Here is a 17,505-nt window from a genome sequence, read left to right as displayed (position 1 = left end):
ATAGGGGGAATAACTACAGCAGAGCAGAAGAAAGAAAAAACAATAAAAACACTTCAGGACACTCTCAGAGACCTCTGGGACAACATTAAAAACACCAACATTCGAATTATAGGGGTCCCAGAAGAGAAAGAGAAGAAAGGGACTGAGAAAATATTTGAAGAGATTATAGTTGAAAACTTCCCTAACATGGGAAAGGAAATAGTTAATCAAGTCCAGGAAGCAGAGAGTCCCATACAGGATAAATCCAAGGAGAAACACGCCAAGACACATATTAATCAAACTATCAAAAATTAAATACAATGAAAAAATATTAAAAGCAGAAAGGGAAAAACAACAAGTAACACACAAGGGAATCCCCATAAGGTTAACAGCTGATCTTTCAGCAGAAACTCTGCAAGCCAGAAGGGAGTGGCAGGACATATTTAAAGTGATGAAGGAGAAAAACCTACAACAAAGATTATGCTACCCAGCAAGGATCTCATTCAGATTTGATGGAGAAATTAAAACCTTTACAGACAAGCAAAAGCTAAGAGAATTCAGCACCACCAAACCAGTTTTACAAGAAATGCTAAAGGAACTTCTCGAGGCAGGAAACACAAGAGAAGGAAAAGACCTACAATAACAAACACAAAACAATTAAGAAAATGGTAATAGGAACAAACATACCGATAATTACCTTAAATGTAAATGGATTAAATGCTCCAACCAAAAGACACAGACTGGCTGAATGGATACAAAAACAAGACCCGTATATATGCTGTCTACAAGACACCCACTTCAGACCTAGGGACACATACAGACTGAAAGTGAGGGGATGGAAAAAGATATTCCATGCAAATGAAAATCAAAAGAAAGCTGGAGTAGCAACTCTCATATCAGACAAAATAGACTTTAAAATAAAGACTATTACAAGAGAAAAAGAAGGACACTACATAATGATCAAGGGATCAATCCAAGAAGATATAACAATTGTAAATATTTATGCACCCAAAATAAGAGCACCTCAATACATAAGGCAAATACTAACAGCCATAAAAGGGGAAATCGACGGTAACACATTCATAGTAGGGGACTTTAACACCCCACTTTCACCAATGGACAGATCATCCAAAATGAAAATAAATAAGGAAACACAAGCTTTAAATGACACATTAAACAAGATGGACTTAATTGATATTTATAGGACATTCCATCCAAAAACAACAGAATACACATTCTTCTCAAGTGCTCATGGAACATTCTCCAGAACAGATCATATCTTGGGTCACAAATCAAGCCTTGGTAAATTAAAGAAAACTGAAATCGTATCAAGTACCTTTTCTGACCACAACGCTAGAAGACTAGATATCAATTACAGGAAAAAATGTGTAAAAAATACAAACACATGGAGGCTAAACAATACACTACTTAATAACCAAGAGATAACGGAAAACATCAAAGAGGAAATCAAAAAATACCTAGAAACAAATGACAATGAAAACACGATGACCCCAAACCTATGGGATACAGCAAAATCAGTTCTAAGAGGGAAGTTTATAGCAATACAATCCTACCTTAAGAAACAAGAAACATCTCAAATAAAAAACCTAACCTTACACCTAAAGCAATTAGAAAAAGAAGAACAAAAAAACCCCAAAGTTAGCAGAAGGAAAGAAATCATAAAGATCAGAGCAGAAATAAATGAAAAAGAAATGAGGGAAACGATAGCAAAGATCAATAAAACTAAAAACTGGTTCTCTGAGAAGATGAACAAAATTGATAAACCATTAGCCAGGCTCATCAAGAAAAAAAGGGAGAAGATCAAATCAATAGAATTAGAAATGAAAAAGGAGAAGTAACAACTGACACTGCAGAAATACAAAGGATCATGAGAGATTACTACAAGCAACTATATGCCAATAAAATGGACAACCTGGAAGAAATGGACAATTTCTTAGAAATGCACAACCTTCTGAGCCTGAACCAGGAAGAAACAGAAAATATGAACAGACCAATCACAAGCACTGAAATTGAAACTGTGATTAAAAATCTTCCAACAAACAGAAGTCCAGGACCAGATGGCTTCACAGGCGAATTCTATCAAACATTTAGAGAAGAGCTAACACCTATCCTTCTCAAACTCTTCCAAAACATAGAGGGAGGATCACTCCCAAACTCACTCTATGAGGCCACCATCACCCTGATACCAAAACCAGACAAAGTTGTCACAAAGAAAGAAAACTACAGGCCAATATCACTGATGAACATAGATGCAAAAATCCTCAACAAAATACAAGCAAACAGAATCCAACAACACATTAAAAGTATCATACACCATGACCAAGTGGAGTCTATCCCAGGAATGCAAGGATTCTTCAATATATGCAAATCAATCAATGTTGTACAGCATAGTAACAAACTGAAGGAGAAAAACCATATAATCATCTCAATAGATGCAGAGAAAGCTTTCGACAAAATTCAACACCCGGGGGCTTCCCTGGTGGCGCAGTGGTTGAGAGTCCGCCTGCCGATGCAGGGGACATGGTTCGTGCCCCGGTCCGGGAAGATCCCACATGCCATGGAGCGGCTGGGCCCGTGAGCCATAGCCACTGAGCCTGCACGTCTGGAGCCTGTGCTCCGCAAAAGGGAGAGGCCACAACAGTGAGAGGCCCGTGTACTGCAAAAAAAAAAAAATCAACACCCATTTATGATAAAAATCCTCCAGAAATTAGGCACAGAGGGAACCTTCCTCAACAGAATAAAGGCCACATATGACCAACCCACAGCCAACATCGTGCTCAATGGTGAAAAACTGAAACCATTTCCACTAATATCAGGAACAAGACAAGGTTGCCCACTCTCACCACTATTATTCAACATAGTTTTGGAAGTTTTAGCCACAGCAATCAGAGAAGAAAAAGAAATAAAAGGAATCCAAATCGGAAAAGAAGTAAAGAAGTCACTGTTTGCAGATGACATGATACTATACATAGAGAATCCTAAAGATGCTACCAGAAAACTACTACAGGTAATCAATGAATTTGGTAAAGTAGCAGGATACAAAATTAATGCACAGAAATCTTTTGCATCCCTATACACTAATGATGAAAAACCTGAAAGTGAAATTAAGAAAACACTCCCATTTACCATTACAACAGAAAGAATAAAATATCTAGGAATAAACCTACCTAAGGAGAGAAAAGACCTGTATGCACAAAATTTTAAGACACTGATGAAAGAAATTAAAGATGATACAAACAGATGGAGAGATATACCATGTTCTTCGACTGGAAGAATCAACATTGTGAAAGTGACTCTACTACCCAAGGCAATCTACAGATTCAATGCAATCCGTATCAAACTACCACTGGCATTTTTCACAGAACTAGAACAAAAAAATTTCACAATGTGTATGGAAACACAAAAGATCCCGAATAGCCAAAGCAATCTTGAGAAAGAAAAACGGAGCTGGAGGAATCAGGCTCCCTGACTTCAGACTATTTTACAAAGCTACAGTAATCAGGACATTATGGTACTGGCATAAAAACAGAAATATAGATCAATGGAACAGGATAGAAAGCCCAGAGATAAACCCACGCACATATGGTCACCTTATCTTTGATAAAGGAGGAAAGAATATACAGTGGAGAAAGGACAGCCTCTTCAATAAGTGGTGCTGGGAAAACTGGACAGGTACATATGAAAGTATGAAGTTAGAACACTCCCTAACACCATACACAAAAATAAACTCAAAATGGATTAAAGACTGAAAAGTAAGGCCAGACACTATCAAACTCTTAGAGGAAAACATAGGCAGAACACTCTATGACATCAATCACAGCAAGACCCTTTTTGACCCACCTCCTAGAGAAATGGAAGTAAAAACAAAAATCAACAAATGGGACCTAATGAAACTTAAAAGCTTTTGCACAGCAAAGGGAACCATAAACAAGACGAAAAGACAACCCTCAGAATGGGAGAAAATATTTGCAAATGAAGCAACTGACAAAGCATTAACCTCCAAAATTTACAAGCAGCTCATGCAGCTCAATAGCAAAAAAACAAACAACCGAATCCAAAAATGGGCAGAAGACCTACATAGAGATTTCTCCAAAGAAGATATACAGATTGCCAACAAACACATGAAAGAATGCTCAACATCATTAATCATTAGAGAAATGCAAATCAAAACTACAATGAGATATCACCTCATACTGGTCAGAATGGCCATCATGAAAAAATCTAGAAACAATAAATGCTGGAGACGGGGTGGAGAAAAGGGAACCCTCTTGCACTGCTGGTGGGAATGTGAATTGGTACAGCCACTATGGAGAACAGTTTGGAGGTTCCTTAAAAAACTAAAAATAGAACTACCATACGACCCAGCAATCCCATTATTGGGCATATACCCTGAGAAAACCATAATTCAGAAAGAGTCATGTACCAAAATGTCCATTGCAGCACTGTTTACAATAGCCAGGACGTGGAAGCAACCTAAATGTCCATCAACAGAAGAATGGATAAAGAAGATGTAGCACATATATACAATGGACTATTAGTCAGCCATAAAAAGAAAGGAAATGAGTTATCTGTAGTGAGGTGGATCGACCTAGAATCTCTCATACAGAGTGAAGTAAGTCAGAAAGAGAAAAACAAATACCATATGCTAACATATATATATGGAATCTAAGGGGAAAAAAAAAAGGTCATGAAGAACCTAGGGGCAAGACGGGACACAGACCTACTAGAGAATGGACCTGAGGATATGGTGAGGGGGAAGAGTAAGCTGTGACAAAGTGAGAGAGTGGCATGGACATATATACACTACCAAACGTAAAATAGATAGCTAGTGGGAAGCAGCCACATAGCACAGGGAGATCATCTCGGTGCTTTGTGACCACCTAAAAGGGTGGGATAGGGAGAGTGGGAGTGAGGGAGATGCAAGAGTGAAGAGATACGGGGATATATGTATATGTATAACTGATTCACTTTGTTATAAAGCAGAAACTGACACACCATTGTAAAGCAATTATATCCCAATAAAGATGTTAAAAATTAATTAATTAATTAATTAATTTTAAAAAGGATTGCTTTGGCTATTTGGGGTCTTTTTTGTTTCCATACGAATTGTAAGATTTTTTGTTCTAATTCTGTGAAGAATGCCATTTGAAAGGGATTTGATAGGGACTGCACTGAATCTGTAGATTGCTTTGGGTAGTAGAGTCATTTTCACAATATTGATTCTTCCAATCCAAGAACAATGGTATATTTTTCCATCTTTTTATGTTACCTTTGATTTCTTTCATCAGTGTTTTATAGTTTTCTGAGTACAAGTCTTTCACCTCCTTAGGCAGGTTTATTCCTAGGCATTTTATTCTTTTTGTTGCAATGGTAAATGGGAGTGTTACCTTAATTTCTCTTTCTGAGTTTTCGTTGTTTGTGTATAGGAATGCCAGAGATTTCTGTGCATTAATTTTGCATCCTGCAAATTTATTGATTAGTTCTAGTAGTTTTCTGGTGGTACCTCTAGGATTTTCTATGTATAGTATCATGTCATCGGCAAACAGTGACAGTTTTAATTCTTGTTTGAAGTACAGTTGGCCCTCCGTATTGGCAGGTTTTAATCCAAGGCTGATTGAACCTGCATACGCAAAACCCATGGATAGGGACTTCTCTGGTGGTCTAGTAGGTAAGACTCCATGCTCCCAATGCAGGGGGCCTGGGTTCGATCCCTGGTCAGGGAACTAGATCCCACACGCATACCACAACTAAGAGTTCGCATGCCATGAGTAAGAAGTCTGCGTGCCACAACTAAGACCCGGCGCAGCCAATAAATAAATATTAAAAAGAAAAAAAAAACCCACGATATGAGGGCCAACTGTAACTGGTTGGGCAACCAGGTAGGGGGGATTCCAGTAAGCAAAAGGCAGGAACTGAAGCAAGGAGTTTAGAGCAGACAACAGAATTTGGGAAATTATCAGGAGATGGTTGAAGCCATAGTTAAGGGTGAGATTACCCTGGAGTAAGGGAAGAGCTGGCTGTTGTATAGTAAAAAAAAAAAAAAAATTAATAGCATCTACCTCATAGGGATGCATACTAAAGGAGTGACTGCATGTGAAATATCTGATCTGTCTCGTCGAGGCTTAGCCAAATTACTCTATAGACAGCAGCTGCTCGAAAAACGCTTATTGAATATATGAACACCTATTAAGACTAAGACCAACCATCCTGAGTGCCACCTTACCTGCACAACATGGATTCGAGAATTGTATATTTACACGAGGCTGTTTTTCTCGCATAGGATTCTGAGTTAGTCCAGTCTGATCAAAGATTAAGAGATACTCCAGCGTTATCTACAGTGTGGAATAACGCTGCATTTATGGGTTATTATCCAGTGCCGGAAAGAAAGCAGTCAGGAACACAATTACTCAGAATGGGGTATAAGAGGCAAAAGCTCATTCCTACAAGGTCAGTGAACATGAGCGTCCACCATGGCGCAAGCACTGTAGTTACAGGTTTGAACGTAAATCCACAAGGAGAAAAACTTCCTGGCACAGACTAAAAGCAGTGACAATGTGGCATTTGAGCTAAATTCAAAAGATAAGTCAAATGTAAAGGTCCAATCTCAGGATAGAAAAAAAATCACTGGTTGGCTTAGGTGGTTTGCTTTTAAGTTTGTGACGAACTGTAGCTTAACTAAAAATACCCACCCAGAATCAGCAATGGGAAACACACGTCACCGTGAGTGCCCCATTCAGAAGAGTTAGTCAAGGAGGCGAAGGAAGGCCCAACCTCAACACGCGCAGGGGCCGAAGCAACTGGGTGAGGCGCCTGCTCTAAGTGTGCTGCAGAGGGTCCCTGAGCGCAGGGCCCCAGGGGTGCCACTGGTGGGGTGCAGGAGGAAGCGAGCAGAGTGCTTCCCCAGCTACAACTTAGGGGTCTCTGCTTTTATCTTTTTCTTCTGCGTTAAAATCTCACTTAAAATCTTGCTTGACAAAAGCACTCGACGGTGAAAACACACACTTTGGAAGCCACTGACCTGGAGCAAATTAATTCCAGGGATAAAAATCAACAGACGTTTTAAAATTCTAATTTTTATACCCATTTTCACAATTGGCTCAAGACTATGATGATTGGTGCAGAGATCAAGAGGCACTTAAGTTTTATACTTCTGTAATGTTTATAATGAAAACGAATACTTTTCTCATCAAAGGAGTGTTAAGAGATAACTGACGTTAGTTCAGATGACTTGCCTTTCCTTATCTTTCATAGAAGACAGATTACAGCTAAGTCTAATTGCTTCCCTGGGCAAAAATGAAATCCTACTGAGGGCTCATACATGACTGCATGTATGCTAAGAAACAAGAGAAAATGTTCTGTGTGTAATTAGTAGTAAAAATCTATTCATACAGAACCATTCTCTGGGGGAACTGTGTGCCCTGGAATCATATTTTTCCAAACAACTTTCGTAAGATTCCTGTACGCTATTCTTGTACAGAGGAAAACCAAGCGTTTCAAATTTTAATTACAAAATGGTATTTCAATGAAGAAATGAGAACAGCTACAGAGAACAATGGACTTTCAGGAGTTAAAATAGAAGCAGATTTCTCTTCTAATGCCAACCCTTCTCCCAATTCCCAAAAACGAGGAGGGTACTGTCACAGCAAGAACTATAGAGCATTATTTCAGTAATCTCTACTCTAACTTAGCCTTGGAAGTTTTGTCTTCAGGCTAGAGAGACCCACGAGAAGCAGGCACCAAGACCCTGGCTCACGGGGAGTATTTAAAAGATTTTTCTCATAGCTGTTAAAGATGTGGGCAGCATGCCCTCCATCCACCAAGATGAGATGCCAAGCTCTCTGTAACTAGGACCTGCCTGCAAGGTCCCAGGAGGAAAAGCTGAGTTCGGATATCCTTCCAGGCTTTCTGACCCTCCCTGTGATCCATGGCACACATGTGAGAAGCAGCTGGTCAGGGTTAAAAGTACAGTCTGGCCCCAGAGCCCTGCCCAGCTAACTGGCCCCCAGAGCTACTGAACCCTGACCTTGGCTTCACCATACCCCATTCTCTAACCAAATGTGTTAACTGGCTGCAGATTCTTGAACTATGCCTCAGACGCATTTCCCAACACACACACACACACACACACACACACACACACACAGTGATAGGACAGACTTTTCTCTAGTAAGAGAATATTATTTGTTAATATCAATAGCTAAGCACTTAGCAGCAAATTCAACTACAATGGTAGTTGTATTTACCAATCAATTGATTTACCAATCAATGGTAAACAGCAACCTACAACTGGTTTAAATCCTTCTCTCCGCAACACTCTTCTGTGTTAGAGGATGCCTCACTGAAATCTCCAGATAACATTTTCCCCAGAGACAATTCTGCTGATGCATCAGTTTTGGTTCCTGAGCTTTCATTTACATGAACCATTCACACTAGAACAGGATGATTCTTCCTTTAGCCAGGCCTCCTGCTCTCGCTGTGTGTACTCCTCAGTCACCGAACATTTCAGCGTCTCAAAGCTCTCTGTGTATAGCTCAGAACTGCTGACTGTTAGGGCAGGAAGAACCTCAGAGATGATCTGATACAAAGCCATCATTTTTTCAAACAGGGAACTCAGTCCAGAGAAGTGAAGTGACAAAAAAGTCTGGGTGGCGAAGCTGGGGACAGCAAACTGGGCACTCCCTCCGAACCTTGTGTTCATGCCAGGGGATTAAAAACCAGGTTCCTCAGGGCCCTGGGTTACTCAGCTGTGTCTCAGGAACCATGAGGCAGGAGGCGGCCGAGGGGCAACCCCCAGAACAGCTGCAGTTTATCTGTTTCATATATTAAACACAAGATTTCATTTGAAAGAAAGGGTTTCACTGTAAATAAACAAACATCTTGAAAACCACCACATGGCAGAACCAACTTCAAATAAATGGAAAGTTAAAAGAAAGAACTAAAAACATAGGGTCTTACTTTAATGAATGTGTCCTTTTTTAAATGGAACAAGGAAAGAAACCAGCACTAAAACCAAATGTTATAGCTTAAGAGTTCTCTCCTTTATTTTTGCCTGTCTAGGAAAATAAACAAAAAAGAGAGAAGAAAAACAAAGGGAAGGTAGTATATTTTAGTTTCTAGGTTCCTGGGAATGTCTTAAATCCATATTACATTGACTGGGCAATTTCAAGAAACAGAGTCACATAGGACATTGACCTAACTAAAATTCTTAAGATAAATCTATCTTCATTAAAAAGAATGGAAGAAAGGTTTTCATAAATTACTGGTACACGCACACACAAAAGCCCTCCAATTTTACCTTTTGCTTTCCTGTCTGCTGAGCACCTTTAATAGCTTATAACGTCTCCCATTTCTAAAAAAACCAGTTCTTTCTTACAGATGCTCAAAAGCCAATGAACAGTGTGTCTTTAAGGTCGGTAGGTGGGAGGGAAGCTCGTTTGTCACTATGTGGTAGGCTAGAGCTGGATGCAGTCTGCAAAAGTAGATGGCCAGCCCCGGGGACACTGGGAATTCAACAAGTCACTAAGAACTATGCTCACTGTGGTTTGGCATGCCACAAAAACTTTTCTTGACTTTTTCATTTTTGTCATTCTAGACTCCTACTGGAGCCAGATGATTTAAAAATCTTGTTTCAGACAATCTTCTTAACTTTTTTAAGTTAATAGCTTCCAATGACACTGAACCAACCAACCTCTTCGCATTTTATAGACCATTTAAAGCCAGCAAGTTGGATCATTTAGTAAAGCAATAGTTCTTTACAGGAAGTGCCCTCAAGCTAAGCACTGCTCTTTGGGGAGTTTGTTAATACGCTCAGTCAAGTCAGCTCTGTTGAAGCCAAGTGAGCTCCCAGTGCCACCCTCTGAAAAGATCAAATGTCATCTTCTAAAAGGACTTCTTCCTTCCTCCCTCCTACTCACTCCCCAATTTCCACAAGCAACATTAGCATACAACACAAATGAGAGACACAGTCATCTCAGGGCATGGGGAAGTCAAACATTTTTAAGAAGTCAAAAGACAATGGAACAAAGTACTGATTTTCCTTATGTTCTAAGGATATATGAATATTAACATGAGTTGTTTTTTAAACTTGGGAACTCTGCAAGATGCCATCTCGGTTAGCCTCCAAACAGACTTACCTAAGTGACCTAATTTTCACGTTCTACTTTTGAAGATCTCCAGGACAGAAATTCCACAATCTCCGCTGGTAACCTCAACTGTGGTTTAATTTCCTTCAGAGTCAAAGGTGACTGTTTATTTCAACTTTTTAAAAAAAGTTAAACAAGAGCTTACCTCTTGTTAAAAGATGTCATTTGAATCCTGAAACCAGTAACTGGAACAACACAAAGTGAATAACCAAGAACTATGCTATAGGTTAAACCACAGACATCAGAAATATGCCTAGCTTACAAGGATGGTTATGCTGTTCTCTCCGCCCAGATGACCCTATATGCACCATGGGTGTCTGCACTCATGACTCAAATTCACAAGTTTAAGAAATGACTCTACAGCTTCTGGAAAGAAAGAAACTCATGTGCAATGAAGAGGTCTCTCGTAGTCACTGGTGAAAATCATTCCCAGGTCTTCCACACTTTCCAAATGAGTAGAAATTTTGGGTTTTGGTGTCCTTTTCCTTTTCTGTTTTTCTAAGAGTCCCCTAAGCAATATCATACTCAGGTTTCCTAAATCTTTTTTAAGGTGAACTTTCCACTGAGCTACCCCTTGAAACAAGTTTTCTGGAGATTTTGCCCTTGACCTCCTGGAATTTTTCAATGAAACTCAAAAGAGATGTTTACCTGACCTCCTAATGAAAGCTCTATTTTTAATTCCTTGAATTTTTCTGTCTTTTCTTGTTGTGCCCTCTGGGAAAGAAAGAGAAGTACAGTTGTTGGCTTGATCTCAACTGGCAAACACCAAGATAATCCAGTTCTAGTAAGTTTCTCAAGAACTTGGATAGCATCGCAAAGATATTAAGTATGTTCTCTTCTCTGGCATGGTTGTTTGCACTTCACTTTTTCAGAGGATCAATGTAAAGATAGGAAATGCCAGCACATTACCTTTGTGACAAAAAAAAAAAGATGTCAATCACACAAAGAATAAAGGGAATATTACTGGGTTTTTCAAAAGCAATGAGAGAGCAGGAAAAAACTACGACCTAAGGGGCAGAGAGAAGAAGGAATGAGACCACTTTTTGCCAACTGGTGTCTAAATGAGGCTGAGTTCAGGCTCTCTCTAGCCGGGGGCATTTGGAGAGGTTTGGAATTGAGCACCTACAACCAGGTGTAGTTGATAATTTCCTTTTCTTGGAAGAAAGAAGGTTCCTGGTGTGGAGCTTTTGGCAGCTCCATTTCAAATGGAAACCTGTTTGGGAATGGCTTGGGTCATATATATTTCAGGGCCTTCTCAGTCCACCTGGGGACAGGTACTTTCCTCTGCTAAGAGATCAAGGGATGAGATGAATGGCTTCACTTTACTGCCAATTTCCTCTAGGAATTCTCTTCCAGGAATCATTCAGTATAAGGCTTCCAACACCATTCCACTCCACTCATCTCACACACTAGGTTCCCAGTAGCATGCTTGCTCTTAGCTATATGTCCTCTAACAAGGACAAAACTACCATGTGATCCATCAACAACATACATGAGCACTGTGAGGGCTCAGAGACTCCAAGTCCAGCTCTCTGATGCTTAGAAGCTACAATTCAGTGGCAGGGAGGCTGCTTATTCATAAATAGCTGTGTTTTGAGCAGACCCTTCTGAGAAGGTACACTCAGTATCACACTAGGTATAACACTCAGACCTTAGTACAAAAGTTTATTTCCTCCACCTTTCTGAATCTGAGTCTGCCAAAAAAAAAAAAAAGGAAAGAAAAAAGAAAAAGATGAAAACTGCCCTCAAACAAAGCAAAAAAGGCCCTCACACGGCCTATGAAGGGCCCCAAGTTGAGTGATTCTGGCCTGGCCATTTTCCTGCAGCATGGGTTAAAGCAGAGCAACTACTGAAGCCGTGGTTGGAATATTCTCAGATTTCAGGACTGAGCCAAGTAGAAAGGTGCATCTGTCAAAATGCCCACCATACTGCATAATTTATACTGGTTGACTGAGTGGACTGATGGAGCTGTAGCACTCTTGAAAAACTGCTCCTGGAATCTCACTTACCACTTTTCATTTATATTCCAGCTTATCATAGCTAATCAAGGACTTTAACAGGGATCTTTAGGTGAAGGAAAAGACCAAGCAAGTCCCTGGAGCTTCCTCAACTATAATAAGCAGAAGGAAGATGTTTGAGGAAGAGGCTGGTAGAGAAATTCATTCAATTAACAATAACAGGAAATGAGTAGGCAAATAAATAACTCAATAAATGTTTTCAACCCTTTTGTTCATCTTTGTCCAGCTCAACTCAGACTGGCTACTTCTTTATCCCTGGGCCACTCTGCATAAACAGGAGCCCTACAATTAAAAATAAGGGAACGGGGCTTCCCTGGTGGCGCAGTGGTTGAGAGTCCGCCTGCCGATGCAGGGGAAACGGGTTCGTGCCCCGGTCCGGGAAGATCCCACATGCCGCGGAGCGGCTGGGCCCGTGAGCCATGGCCGCTGGGCCTGCGCGTCCGGAGCCTGTGCTCCGCAACGGGAGAGGCCACAGCAGTGAGAGGCCCGCGTACCGCAAAAAAAAAAAAAAAGCTGTTAGCCCTGGAAACCAGCCCCTAGGAAGCTACTGTGGGTGTGTGTAGCATGGGAGGGTCAGGAGTGGATGTTCAGCACAGAAACATCCCAAGCATGCATCCAGGGAGACAGAACCTCCCACAACTAAAACCTCAAGAGCACTGAGCACCTTAACAGTAACAACAATCCCCCTCCTCCTCATCATGTATGGACTGAGCCCTTGCCCTCCACGGATCACTTACAACAATTACATGAGACAAGCTATTAACTCCATTTTACAGATGGGGCCTGAGGCCAGACCCTTCTCATACAACCTCCCAGTGGTCTAGAAGGCCATGCAATGCCGGAACTTAAAGTGGAAGGGATGGCAAGGCCATTTTTACACAATGCTTGCGCCTCTCTAAAGGACCTGAGAAGGAGGAACGGCATCAACTCTGGGGTTCAAATTCTTGGGTTTAAGTACCGGCTTCACCATTTTCGGTGTGGGGACATAATGAACACGGGTGGTCAAAAGCTGTCCATTTTGGGCTTCCCTGGTGGCGCAGTGGTTGAGAGTCCGCCTGCCGATGCAGGGGACACGGGTTCGTGCCCCGGTCCGGGAAGATCCCACATGCCCCGGAGCGGCTGGGCCTGTGAGCCATGGCCGCTGAGCCTGCGCGTCCGGAGCCTGTGCTCCGCGACGGGAGAGGCCACAGCAGTGAGAGGCCCGTGTACCGCAAAAAAAAAACAAAACAAACTGTCCATTTTGGTCTCCTTTCCCTGGGGCAAGTTACTCAAACCTCTGAGAGCTTCTCCCCTCCTAACACGAGCTCATCATCATGCTACCTCAGCGGGCACCTGTGAGGATTAAATGAGATGGTTTCCTCACGATGAAGCAGTAGGCAAGTACTGGTGGTTGTTATTCCATGTTACCCCACTGGAGTTTCACGTTGCCTCATTTGCAGAAGAGTGCTACCCCATCTGGTTTTGCAGACGCAGTGCGTGTATTTCAGGCACAGCAGCGTCTGAGCGCAGTAACGGGCAGTGACTGAAGCCCCGCGCACGGAGCCATCGCAGGGCTGGTGTGCCCCCGCTCCGCAGCCTCCGCTCCTCCCTCCACCATTCGTCTCAGTCACCGCAAAATGGTGACACACACTGGCAGCCAAGCCTGCGAAGAGGACTCCCACGTGGTACGTGTAAGTGTCCCAAGAGTGATCCCACACAAGCCCTACACGCTCTCCAGCTCTCTCCCTCACAGAGCAGGCGCACACATCCAATGAAGCAACAGCAGAAACGTCCAGATTTTATAGGGGGGAAAAATGTTGATCCTTAAATTCTGTTCCACCACTCATTGTAGGTTCTCTGCTTATTAACATAGTGTAAGCTGCGTTTCCTAGCAATTATTATTTGAAAAGCTCTAGAAAAGGGCATTTCAATATAACAAGAACTAGAATATTCTTTTTATATATACTAAGGCTTGGAACGTTCTTTTTAATTGTTTTTGTTGCCTAATGAACACTGACTTAGATTTTTTAACTCAGTAAGCTTACCTCTTTATTGGAGATGGGAGAAAGTAGCTATTGCTTCAAAAGGAACAACAGTTAGATTATTATATTTATACCTATCCTTTCGATCTTGACCTTCATTATTAGTAATAAAATAAAGGTATTTCTTACAGTCATTAACGTCCTGGCCATTTGAACTGTGAAAAAACAGATATGAAACAAGGCAAGCCTGAATACTTTGAACTTTGCTAACAATGTGAAAATGTCTGTTGCACAGCCAATTAAAGTTGGCCATAGAGACTCACGCTTTCCACAATCCATCTACTGGCATGGTTGATGCCTGTTAGCAAAGAAGTCAGTTACAGTCTTCTTACTAAACAGGACAAAGGATGACAATGTCAGGCACTGTGAGCTAGCTGTGGCGGAAGGATTTCACCACCTGTGAGGGTCTGTGAGCCAAGAACAATGGATACGACAGGAAAAGACCACCAGAAAATGCTGACACCTCCAGTCTCAGCATCCCACACCTCCTGGACACAAGGACCCAGGCCTTCATCCTAAATACTCCATGTCCACATGTAAGCCATTAGGAGTAACTGTGCTTAAAATTTAATTCCACATCTGCTCTTCTGCAGCCTTTGGAAATCTTATGAATTTCTCTGACAACTGTTTGCAAAGGCCGTAATCACAGTCATCTGTAACTGGATCTCCAGCTACAGGGCAAAACACCACATAATTCCAAGAGGCTTTTGACCCAACCATATTTGGTTTCTTGTCTCTCTTGCTTTCTTTAAAACTGCGCTGAGCCTTCAACTTGCAGACAGCCTGATTAGCATCGGAAGAAGGCGGCCCAGGTCCTCCGTATCACCCTCACCACACAGGCCCCAGCAAATCCTTACCGTCTCCCTTCCGATTGTAGCAGGAGGCAATTTGGGCTATAAAAGCAAGTGAGGGGCCCTGTGCCAGTGATGTTCCTCCCTGGTGGCTTCAGAATCCCAGGAGGCGGCCTGAGGAGGCACCCCGGCTCCAAGGGGACCAGAAGACAGATGCACTGGTACTTCCCCACCTCTTTCTTTCACTTGGGTTGCTCAGAAGCCGTGTGGCTCTGGGGCTGATATGCCCTTTCTAATTACAGTTGGCCACGGCAATGTTACAGTGATATGTGACACCTGAACAATGCAATTAACCTCCATGAGTCTGTTCTGTATTTTAAATATTTAACAGCATTCACTTATTAAAAGGATTCCTATACTGATCTATCTTCATTCCATAAACACTCACAAGAATCAACCAGGAAAATTCTTGCACCAATTCAGCCACGTACGGATTCAGTCACCCTGGGCAAATCACCTCCCATCTGGGGGCCTCCGTTTTCTAATCCCATTTCTAGCCATCCCCCCTTTTTTTTTTGTATGAAGAACAAACATAACAAGGTACACAGAAGTGCTCCTCAAAGGATGAAGCACTATTATTACTGTCAGCCTCACTATCCTCTTCGGAAGCTCCATTCTGACAGTTAAGTGCTCTGGAGCCAGACGGACAGGGTTAACTAAGGTTATGTAACTGTTCTAACCTCACTTTTTTAATCTGTAAAGTGGGGATGAGATAACAGCACCTAACTCTGAATTACTGAGAGAATTAGATGAGGAAATGTAAAGAAAGCACTGAGAACAGTGCCAGGAACAATAAACCGTGCCTAATATTAGTCACTCTCGTTATCCTGTCATTAGCCTTATTTTCTTTCTTGAGTTCATCAGGCACCTTTCAAAATAAAATACCTTTTTCGAGGCATTCAACTTTGGTGTGCTAAGGGAAAAGGGGGGACTAATAATGATCGTTAGGTAGCCTACCTCATTTAATGCTGCCAACCAACACGTCCTATTTCATTATCCCCTTTCATGTAAAGTCCAGAAAGGTCAAGTGGCTACTAGGTGGCAGCCAGGACACAAAGTCAGGCCTGAATGGCCCAGACTATGTTTTCCACTGCATTGTTTCCATTTAGATATGAAGCGGAAGTATAATAAAGGTTTCCCTAAAAAATTTTAAAGTCACCTAATTTACACAGGCAGTGTGGTTCAAAGGTTATTGTAAAACAAACAGCTTTAATATTTGGACGTAAGCTGACAAGGCTCAGCTCAGCTGGCACCTACCCTTGACTTCCCTCCCCACCGCTCCTTAACTTAAAGTGGTGAGAGAGGCTCCTGTGGCACACCCCACCCCAGCCCGTATGGACCCCGGGGCAGCACCTGTGGCGTAGGAGCACACCTGCGGGCTCCTGTCTGTCTCCTTCTCCTCCAAGAGACCGTGAGTTGCTTCACCTCATGTGCCCAAGGCCCCACCCGACACCCAGCCCACAGCAGGGCACAATGCTGTCAGCTGAATGGATGCATGAATCCTGGCCCTTCCCATAGTCCCTGCTACACCAAAGACTGGTTCATTTGACAATCATGAGAGGTTAAGGGGGTCCAGAATTAAACCTGGCCCCTGCAGGGTGTCACTGTGGAATACGACCTGTGTAGTATGCAAGATCACACCTCACAAAGAGCATTTCATAATTCTATGTAATTATAAAGACATCTAACCAAAGCATATTTATATCATTATCAAACTTGACTTGTCATGTCTGCTATGAAATGTTCTTGCCTCGTGACACAAATGCACACACTACACGCAGATGGCTGTGTTATGCCACTTCTTTCTTCGTCGGGGGCAGGGGCAGGGGGGCTGAGGTAGTCCAGGAAGACCCCGTCAGCAATAAAACATTGGGCAATACTTTTAAGGGTATGTTGCAATGAAAGGTTGCCTTTGGATCATTATATTTCCTTTTAACAAGTACCTGGCAAGAGAGTAGATACAAACTTAGATAAAGGCATTAACTGATTATATAAGGAAAACAAAATCCAAGTTCTTTTTTTTTTTTTTTTTTTTTTTGTGGTACGCAGGCCTCTCACTGTTGTGGCCTCTCCCGTTGCGCACCACAGGCTCCAGACGCACAGGCTCAGCGGCCATGGCTCACAGGCCCAGCCGCTCCGCGGCATGTGGGATCCTCCCGGACCGGGGCACGAACCCGTGTCCTCTGCATCGGCAGGCAGACTCCCAACCACTGCACCACCAGGGAAGCCCCCAAGTTCTTTATAATGTATTTAGAGCCTTAATTTACCTTGCCTCTTGATCTTTTATTTTTACAAACTCATTTTTCCCTTCTCACTTTATACATTTTTACAACTAATGAATACTGCAAGCAAAGTCTCTATCAAAGAAAGTTTGGAGAGTGTTATTTAATATTTTTTTTCCCGTTTTCAATTGCGTCTTCCTTCTGAAAGGTTGAGAATCACAGAGACATACAACTGCCTCTTGACATTTAAG

The sequence above is a fragment of the Hyperoodon ampullatus genome (genome assembly GCF_949752795.1).
Source record: "Hyperoodon ampullatus genome assembly, chromosome: 4".
Lineage (NCBI taxonomy): Eukaryota > Metazoa > Chordata > Mammalia > Artiodactyla > Ziphiidae > Hyperoodon > Hyperoodon ampullatus.
Note: the sequence above shows the minus strand (reverse complement) of the source record.